This window comes from Theropithecus gelada, chromosome 7b (assembly GCF_003255815.1).
Source record: "Theropithecus gelada isolate Dixy chromosome 7b, Tgel_1.0, whole genome shotgun sequence".
NCBI lineage: Eukaryota > Metazoa > Chordata > Mammalia > Primates > Cercopithecidae > Theropithecus > Theropithecus gelada.
In genome coordinates, this window is record NC_037675.1 from 12,411,987 (window position 1) to 12,422,239 (window position 10,253).

The 10,253-nt window shown below is 43.5% G+C and overlaps 1 pseudogene across 1 annotated transcript; it reads right to left on the minus strand.

Moving 5' to 3' along the window:
• Positions 1-5,732: 5,732 nt before the first annotated feature.
• Positions 5,733-8,238, minus strand: LOC112629414 (annotated as a pseudogene). Its single transcript, XR_003120591.1, has 2 exons — positions 7,726-8,238; positions 5,733-7,614 (listed from the first exon to the last, which is right to left on the minus strand). The product of XR_003120591.1 is annotated as a transmembrane protein 214-like (transcript).
• Positions 8,239-10,253: the final 2,015 nt, after the last annotated feature.

Here is a 10,253-nt window from a genome sequence, read left to right on the forward strand (position 1 = left end):
CAAACCCTCTACCCAATGTTGCTATAATTGATAGTCATTATTTTTAATCCCTGAGGTAAAATAAAATCCAACAATAACATGCCAGAACAACTGTCTCTTTTTTTCTGGCCATGGAGTATGGAACAAAAGCAGGTTCCATTCTTTGATGGCATTGGCCAGGCAAGCAGGGTATCTGGACAGCTAGGGAGAAAGTGACAATGAGACAGAAATTAGATGCTCACTCAGTAAGTATATGTGAGCAGGTAAGTGGACTAGGGATTTTGTGGGTTTTTTATGTCATCCTCAGAGGCATGAGAGAAGAAGGTCTCAGTCTATCCATCGTGCAGATGAAAAACCCAAAGCCCACATAACTTACTCACCTAAGCTTTCCCAGTGGTGATGTGTGGAATCACGTTGAAAAGTTAGAAAATTGGTTAAAGGAAACACATTTGGAGTCTGGCTGTTTGAATCCTGGATCTGCCATTGTCTGATGTTGGACAAGTGACTTAGCCATCGGAGGCTTCCTTTCCACTCAGCACAGTTGTCCAGCAGACCATAAGCTCAAATTCAGTGACAGATGAATTATTGATTCTGTCTGACTTGAAAGTCTTTGCTCATGTACTACAGTTTGCTACACTGAAAGTAACACAGATTTGCAGAAAAAAAAAAATAAAACAATCAACGCCACATCTGGCTATAGAAAACCCATTATATATCACAAAACAGCATGTATTAGCTTGGCTAACATTACATTTATGTTGTTCAGAAAGAAACAGGAATCAAGAGGGATGTAATTCTGACTCTTTTCATGGGGTGGTCATCAAACAGCCTTTACTCACCTTTCCACCCTGAGTATTAACTTCTAAGTTGTCAGTGGTCTGAGCAGGACCTGGGCAGCATGTTGCATTTTCAGCAGTTGCAGGACATCTTTCCATAAATTTCCCCTGGAAGGAAGGAAATAATAACCTAATCTCATCATCTGCTGATTGAACAAGATCTGCTATATTACAGATCTGCTTAGCTGAGGAGCAGCTCTCCTGGCCTGCTTTCCTCCAGCTGTCTAAATATTACTTAGTTCCAAAACCTATCTTACTCCTACTTCCTCCAACAAATCCCATCTCAAGTCCTGCAGGCCACACTGACCTTTTTCTCCTTTCCAGAGTCCCAAAGTTCCTTGCATCTGTACCACACATTTCAGAACTTGTTTTGATGATTTTATATCATCCTCTGGCTCATTTTGAACTAACATTTGTTCCTTGAGAATGAAGATCATACTAGCAATCTTTTTGTCCCCCGTAGATTTCAGCATGGTGAAGGAAAAGTAGTAGAAGACTGAATGCATACTCAGTTTTCAAGCTCTGTATTTAATCTTTCCATAGCTGGAATTGCCTCTTCCTCAAAAGCCTTATTTGTTCGTTTAATTGGGGCAACACGAAGTCATGATGGTATCATTGACAGAGAACTACGGGGTTAGGTTCTCATCTTGGTCCTAGCGATTACTCTATGCTTAACCTCAACTTCTTTGTTTGTATATTGGGAACAATAATTCTTGCTCCACTGGTTGTGTTGAAACTGAATTATATAATTCATAAATTAAAACACCAAATTCTGGTAAGTGCTAAATGCCATTTTCTTATGTTGTTCTTTCCTATAATGCCCAGTTTGATATAAACCAAGTTCCCTTGTCAGTCTTGCAGAAGGTATTCTCAAGAAGAATTTAAATCTTTGGTTTATCAGCATGTTTGCAAAGCTGTGTTGATAATCTAGAGCTGAGTCTTTTAGCAAGTTTTAACAATATCTCAATTGCTATGACATAGGTTTCATAATAAAATGTGAATGTAAATGTGACAGAAGTCAACATTAGGACTTTTAGGAAGGGATGTAGACACTCAACATTCCTCTTTGTTCAGGAGGATGACATAGCACAGCTTGCCACCTGTGAGCTGACCTTATCTTGAATGGGAATAACTTGCATGGGCCAGAAAAACCAGGTAAGTGGTCGAGTAAAACACGCCAGTAGTTCACAATTAAACATGTATTTGGAGAAGAGTCCTTATGCAGTGCGACTGTGTAAAAGTAGCACTTCTCAAACATTAACCTGCATCAGAATCAGCTGAAAGTTGGTAAAATGCAGATTTTTTTCGTCTCTACCCCTAAAAATTCTGATTTAGTATGTCTAAGATGGGCCCTAGGACTTGCATTTCTAGCAAGTTCCCAGGTGATGCTGATGCAGCTGGTTCCTCAGCTACTTGGAATGTGAATCACTGATCTCAACCTCATATATTTAGCCTTCAATGGATTCATCGTTTGCTGTTTTCTAAAACTGGTATCTTCTGGAAATATCCAGAACACAGTATAGGAACTACTACTTAACTAAAAAGTAATTTATGAAGCTTAAGGAACTTAAGGGGCTTTCAGGACTAATTTACCATAATAAAATGTCTATGTCTACAATGAAAAAAGAGACTTTTAAGTACTTGAAAATAAAAATCTTATATTTTAGACTTTTTGTGTGATACTCCTTCCCCCTTGCAACAGACTAGTCAGAAAAACAGTGATTGCCATCTCCCTTCTCTCAAAATAGCATCCTTGCCTACAGACTCTGTGGACATGTTTCAATAACTGGATTAGGCCTCTTTCAATATCAAATCCATACGTGGTCAATTTCAAGTTGTTCCTGTCCCTTGGGGGTGGTTTGCCATTTCCTGCCTATGATTTAATTCCTGCTTTCTTCTTATCCTCAATAGCTCATGGCATGGACATTCTTGTGTGCCTTGCCCACATCATGACCCTACTATCCGTATGGGTAACCTCCACACTTTGTGTTTCCTGCTTTCATATCACATGAGACTCTCAAGGACAGACTTTCAGGATGGGTAAAGCTAAGAAGTAAAAATAGAAAAGGTGGTGAAAATTGGGTAGGAGAATAGCACAAAGGTTGAAAGAAGAACACATTTATTTTCAAGTGGGGAGTGATCTGTGAAGAAGGACCGGAATCAAGAAGTCTTTCAGAATTCTGGTTTTAATAGTTTCCCAAATTTACTGATTAACATTTACATTAAAGCCAGAGAGAAAAGAAAGGAAGTCATTAAAGATAAAATTGTCACAGGAAGATTCTATCCAATGGAAATGGCCACCTCTTATTGAGCACTTACCATAGGCTGGGTATATAGGGCAAGAGTCCTTAAGATTAGCTGCATAGCAGAATCACCAGGGGAGCTTTTACAAATCCTGATGCCAGGGCTAACTGCAGACCAATGCAGGTGGAATCCAACATATTTAAAGCTACGTAAGTCATTCAATGTGCAGTTAATTTTGAGAGCCACTTTCAATGGTGCTAGAGCCAGCTCTTATTAGCTCACATAAGCCAATTATTAAATTTTCAGGAATTCTGTAAGCGAAACACATTGGCCACAGAGGGAATATTTACACCATGGAAATTTACGAATGCTGCAAATCAGTTTTTTATCTCTCTGGAGAACTAGTTTTTAAATTTTTACAAACACACTGGTGACCCTAAGGGGTAACCATATAACTTGCTATTTAAACCTGGGTAATTTTAAGACACATAGAGGGGTATAACACACACTGGAGCCTGTCAGAGGGTGAGGGGTGGGAGGAGGGAGAGGATCAGGAAGAATAACTAATGGGTACTAGGCTTAATACCTGAGTGATGAAATAATCTGTGTAACAACCCCCCATGACAACACAAGTTTACCTGTGTAACAAACCTGCACGTGTACCCTGAACTTAAAATAAAAGTTAAAAAAAGAAAAAGCACAAAAAAAGAACAGAAAGAAGACATTGTTAATAATTATGCCAGGACAATTAGCTTGAATCAGAAATTATGATCTCTTTAAGTATATAAGTAGTTAATACAATGCCTGTGAAAGACAGTTATCATAATGTCCATTTAATGATTAGTCAACAGTGTCTTGGGGAATTTAAGCAAGTTTCTCAAATTTCTTTCACACAAATTAGAATTAAAGGAATCAGAATTGAAGTGAATTGACTACAATAAGCCTTATTGACTACAATAAGCCTACTACTTGTGACAGCCATGGGAAGATACCATTGAGGAGCAGAAATAAGCAGAGACCTGTTGTGTAGTAGGTTATCATTCATTTCAGGTACTTTATGGAGTAGAAATGGCCCAAAATAGTGAGTTTACGTAGGATTCATTTGAACATATTTCTGATGACTGTATAATAAGTTAGAAACTTAGAATGTAAAGATGCAGTCATAAGGCAGAAAAAGTAGAGAATAAATGTTCCACTGAATTGTCTTCTGTGTAACTATGTCCTGTGTGGGATGAAAAATCTATTAAAACTTGATGTTTAAGAGAGAACTCAAGAATCACCTGGCTGTTAGGCATTTGTGCTCCAGGTTGGCTGAGAGGTGAGACACAGAGGAAGAGGAAAAGGGAAGGAGGGAGAAAGAAAAGGAAAGAGGAAATGGGAGAGAGTGAGAGAGAGATGGTGACTGAAATGAGACAGATGGATGATTGTGTTATCTTGTTACCTTTTTTTTTTTATCACTGACTATTCTACCAAACACAAGGCATATTTAAAACTATCTTCATTCTATACAGTCTCATTCCACACTTCTTTCCCAATTTTCAGCAGTTGAACTTGCCTCCTACTTTAGATTAAAAGTAGAAGCTGTTAGATTGGAAGTATTGCTCGTAAACCTACATGCACATCCACTTACACATAACACATTCCATCTTCCTTCTCCCTATTATACTGGCAGAGCTATTTCTCCTCCTGCCTAAAGTCATCTTTTCCTTCTGGCCCTTGAATTCTCCCATCCTCCACATCCACACACTGTCAGGATCTCTCTAGTACATTTCTCTCGTTCTCCCTCATTTGGATCTACTCCATTGGCCTTTGTCATTGTTTGTTTGCCTTTGAAAACATTTTATTAGAGCTCATAATTTTATGGTCAGGAATTCTGTGGTCAGAAATTCAAGCTCCTTTTGGTTGGCCACGTCTTCTTTTCCACCTCTTTTGACTAAGGTCGCTCCATGGAATTCAACAGGCAGATGGTCAGGCTGGGAGGTCTGCCATGGCTCTGCTCACATGGCTGATGTGTCAATGGGGATGGCCTTAGCTGGGGTCACTGGCCAGGGTACCTACAGATGGCCTCTCAAGCATGGTGGTACCTGGGTAGCCCTGCTTCTATTTAAATTTTTTTTATTTTTATGATTTTTATCAATATATAATATTTGTACATATTATAGGGTACATGCAGTATTTTGATACATGCATACAATGTGTAATGATCAATCAGGGTTTTTAGGATAGCCATCACCTCAAACATTTACCATTTCTTTGTGTTAAGAATATTTCAAGTCTTCTAGCTATTTTTTTTTTTTTTTTCAAATCTGTGTCCTTTATTCCACCTGGTAGGCGTACCCAAGAACCATATGCTGAGTCCTGTCTCAGGTTGATGGAGGGTTCCCTGGGCCCAAGGCACACAACTACCTGGGCTCTGCTCTCCAGACAGATGATAGGAGGGGTGGACAGTGGAGAGAAGCTGAACCTTGTGACAGAGTCCCCCAGCATGATGGGGAATGGAAAGCTGGAAGAAGTAGGACTATGAAGGAGGAGACAGGGAGGGGCTCAGAGGCATTTGGGGCAGGTTGGGCATTTTGAAGTGAGAGGCATTTCCATGCAGTCCCCCATATCCACTGACAGCCACACCTGGGCTTCAGGTGGAGGTAAGGCTGCTGTTTCTCAGTGGGGCTTCTGGAAGCCCCTTTCCTTCTGCTGTGGCTAGAGCTGTGACCAAGAATGGGAACAGGAGGCTGCTAAAGTCTGGAGAAGCAGGAATCATTTGTCAGAAGAACACAGAAGCCACATGCTGGGCGTTCTGTCTTTTTAGAGATGAGCTGTTTGGGGTTTAGAAATGAGATGGAAGGAAGCAGAAGGCAGAGGGCAAGGGCGGCACAAGGATGGAGGCCGGGGGCCATGTGCAGTAGGGCCAGAAAAATGTTCAGTGGAATTGTGGGTACGAGACTGAGATGCCGCTGGGCCCCGTCTCCACCAAAGATGGAAGAACTGAGGTGGAGGCAACTGGCCACTTGCCTAGGAGAGAACTCAGGCACCAACTTAAAAAGACTCCCATGAAGAACTGCCACCTTCTACCCGCTGCAGTCTTGGATGGTTTGCCCACGCAGAAATCAGTGGCCAGGGAGGCAGGGCCTACTGCTGGGATATCAGGGCAAGTGCCCAGTCCAAGAAAGCCACTGTGATGTCCTGTAGGCTGAGCCAGGTCCAGGGAACAGCCTCACTGAGCTGTGTCTTCATGCAGTCCCAGGTCACCTCACCTCTGCATGCCTCATGGCAGTGCTCGTGGGTGCTGGCCAGGGCCTCAAGCAAGAGGTGCCACAATGGCAGCAGCACATTCTGGTAGAAAAGCAGGAGCAGCTCTCTCAGATAGTGGAGCAGCTGATTCAGGAAATCAGGGAGCTGGATCTGTAGCCTCTGAGAGAGGCTGGTGAGGCTGTCACCAAACCAGGCAAGGTGAGAGGCACAGTGGGCAGAAAAGAAGCTGACTGTGGCGTTGGTGTGAGCCCAGGCCAGCTGCAAGCTGGGCCGCACCATGGTGAGCAGGTGGGAGCCCCAGACAGGCAGTGTCTTGTCCAGTCAGCTGTATCCTTGTGGTCTGTAGGAGTAGAGCTTGGCACACGCTTGTTGGCTGGCAGGTAAGAAACCAGATGTTCGAAGCAACCGGCCAGTAAGGGAGGCCTGGAAGGAGCTGTGTGACCAGAGGTCATGGCACAGGAAGCCTACAGCGAAGACCAGCAGCAACAGGAGGAGCCGCGTCCAGGGCAGCTGAAGACCCTGAGCCTGCTGCAACAGGCCCTTGCAGGCCGTGTCACAGGTGACAACATCTTGGTTGTTACCGTTGCCCTTCCTCATCAGCTCCTGGTTGGTAAGCTTGAGGGACTGAATGATTTTTTGCAAAGACTTCTGTACCTTCTTGGGAATCTGCTCCCAGGAGCTGAGCAAGTGCTCCAGCAGCAGGCTGGACTGTGACAGGTGCTTAGGGTACAGCTGCCTCCAGACACTGGCGCTGAGGGGGTCCACTGTCAGGCACTCGGTCAGGCTGCTCAGGAGCTTTCTTCATCTCAGGGGGACAGCTAGGGGTGGCTCTGGACAGGAAAGAAGGGAAGTAGGTATGCAGGGTGGAATCCGGCTTTGCTCCAAATGCCAGCACCTTCAGTCGGGGGTAGAGCTGACAGAGCTGCTCCTGCAGGCTGGGTGTCAGGGAGTTGTTCGGCATATAGGCAAAGTCCAGAAGTGGGAAGAAGTCCTTGGGGCCAACCATGCCGAAGCCCTTGGTACGGCTGGGATGCATCAGGAGCAGCCGATCCAGGTATGTGATGGCAAAGGGAGACAGAGACTTGATGCCCAGCACAGGCAGCATGATCCCCAGCCACACTTTCAGTCCCTCGGTGAGGTTGGCAAAATCCACTTGACCCAGGGCCCACATGATGGTCATACACTTTGCTGGTCGGCTCTGGTGGGACCTCAGTAGATCCAGGAGGTTTGCGGTGGCAATCTTGGGCTTGTCTTGCAGGATGGCCTGGATACAGATGCGGTAACCATGTAGTGACTCCCCTGGTGTCTTATCCGGCTCTTGCAGCATGGTGAACAGACAGTGGTCAAAAAAGAGCTCCAGAGACCCTGCTGCCTTCGCCAACAGCCCTCAGATGATCCCGGGCAGCTCCCGGCTCACCAGGCTGTAGAGATAATCATGAGTATGCTGGCTCAGCGTGGGTTCACTTAGAGGAGTTTGTAGCTTGTAGTTGAGATAGCTGGCCAGGTCCTTCAACCATATGGATGGGTTTCCAGAGAACATGCTCTGACTCTTGTCCAGTTTCTTCTGCAGGGCTGCCACATCCAGAGCTTTCAGTGCTTCCTCCAGGCTGCGGAAGCGGCCCTGCTTCTGGTTTTGGTTGGGAAGAGTTGCCATCTTCTTTGGCTACTTCTTGTTCCCTGGTTTCTTAGGCTCCACAGCAGGGGGTGAGACCTGCTCCTTATTCTACCGCTTCATGATATTCTCAAAGCCCCGCTCATAAAGGGTGTCTGTGGTCTGGATTGGAAGGGTCAGGTCGTATTTCCACACTCCATTTGCTTCCCCGAGCGTCCGGCGGTTCCCGCTGCCGCCTCTGCCGCTGGCGCCGGCCCCAGGCCGCCTGCCCTTCTTCACCACCTACCAGCGCCCCACGCCAGCAGTCTTGGCTGCCATGGGTCAGAGCCCTCCCGCCTTGGCCTCTTCCCCGGCTTTCCCCCTTCTAGCTATTTTAAAATATAAAATATATTGTTAACTAGAGTCACCCTACTGTGCTATTGAATACTAGAACTTACCCCTTCCATCAAATTGTATTTTTGTACCCATTAACAAACCTTGCTTCATCCCTCTCGCCACATCCATCTCTCCTACCACAGGCTCTGGTAACCATCATTTTCCTCTCTACCTCCATGAGATCAACTTTTTAGCTCCCACATTATGAGTAAGGACATATGGTATTTGTCTCTCTGTGCCTGGCTTATTTCACTTAACATAGTGACCTCCAGTTCCATCTATGTTGCTGCAAATAGCAAGATTTTGTCTTTTAAATGGATGAATAGTATTGCATTGTGCGTACAACTCACATTTTCTTTATCTGTTCATCCGTGGATGGACACAGGCTGATTCCCTATCTTGACTGTTGCAAATAGCGCTGCAATAAACATGGAAGTGCAGACATCCCTGTGATATACTGATTTCCTTTCCTTTGGATGAATTCCCAGTGATGGGATTACTGGATTTTGTGGTAGTTCTATTTTTTCGTTTCTTGAAGAAACTCTATACGGTTTTCCAATGGCTGTACTGATTTACATTACCACCAGCAGTGTACAAGAGTGCCCTTTTCTCTGCATCCTTGCCAACATTTGTTATTTTTGTCCATTGGCTTTTAAGTATTCTTAAATCTCTCCTCAGAAAAAAAAAAAAAAGGAAAGAAAAGAAAAATCTCACTCCACTTCACACCTCTGTTTCTTCTTTCATTCGCAGCCAAATATCTTGAAAGAGCTACTTATTCTTGCTAATTTCATTTCTGTATCTCCCACTCAATCCTCAATACCTTCTCATCTGACTTTGCTCCCTTCTTGCCCTTATCACTCCACTGAAACAGCTCTTGGTAAGGTCATCAAAACCTGCATTTACACGACCTCTGTCTGATTTGATACTTTATTCCTAACTTGATTAAATTCACTAGAATTTGACATCCCTGATCACTTTCTCTCTTTGGTTTCTGGTTTCCATGACTTAACACTCCTGGTTTTCCTCCTAAATTAGTAATTGCTCCTCCTCAATGTCATTTGAAAATTTGCCCTCTTCTACACAGCCACCAAATGCTGCTCAAAACACGGCCTGTGCCCTCTTCTCTCTGCTCTCTCACCTCTCAGTTAGCCAACCTGGAGCACAGAAACCTAACACCCAGGTGATTCTTGAGTTCTCTCTTTTTCAACTGTGGTACTACTGATGCTGTGGGATGGACAATTTCTTGTTATGAAGTGGGGTTCATGATGGTAGCTGTCCTGTGCATTGTAGGTTGTTTAGCAGAACCCCTGACCTCTATCTGATAGAGACACTCCCCTCTCACTCCTCCAAGTTGTGACAACAAAATAATGTCTACACACATTGTCAAATGTTCCACAGGACATTTGAATCACCCTTAGTTAAGAACCACTGTTCCGCTCATTTTAGGTGAGCTCATTTACACTCATGGCTGTAATTTTCCCCTGTCATACAAATAATTAATAAATAACATCTCCATCTCTGAAACCTCTTAGGAGCACCAGATACATGTAACCATTTTCCCTCTTAATATATTAATCATAGAAGACTCAAAGGCATTTCAAACTGAATGTGGCCAAGAATAAATTTGTAATCTTCCTCCCCTTCCCTAAAACCTAGTACTCTTGTAGTGTCCTTTTTCTCAGTAGGTAGATTTACCATCCATCCACTTATACAAGCTGTCAGCTGAGAATCCATCTCCAACCCCTCCTTTCTAATGTTGCAAATCAAACCGTCATTGAGTTTTACTTTTTAGTCTTGAGATATAAAAGTTTTCTTAAACATTGAAGTAAAAGTTATATCTATAAAGGGAAACTGATACATTTAACTTCATAAAAAATAAAAACTTTTAAGATCAAAGCACAGCAAAAATAAGTAAAAATGATATAATTTATATGAAATAAATAACAAATAAATCACAA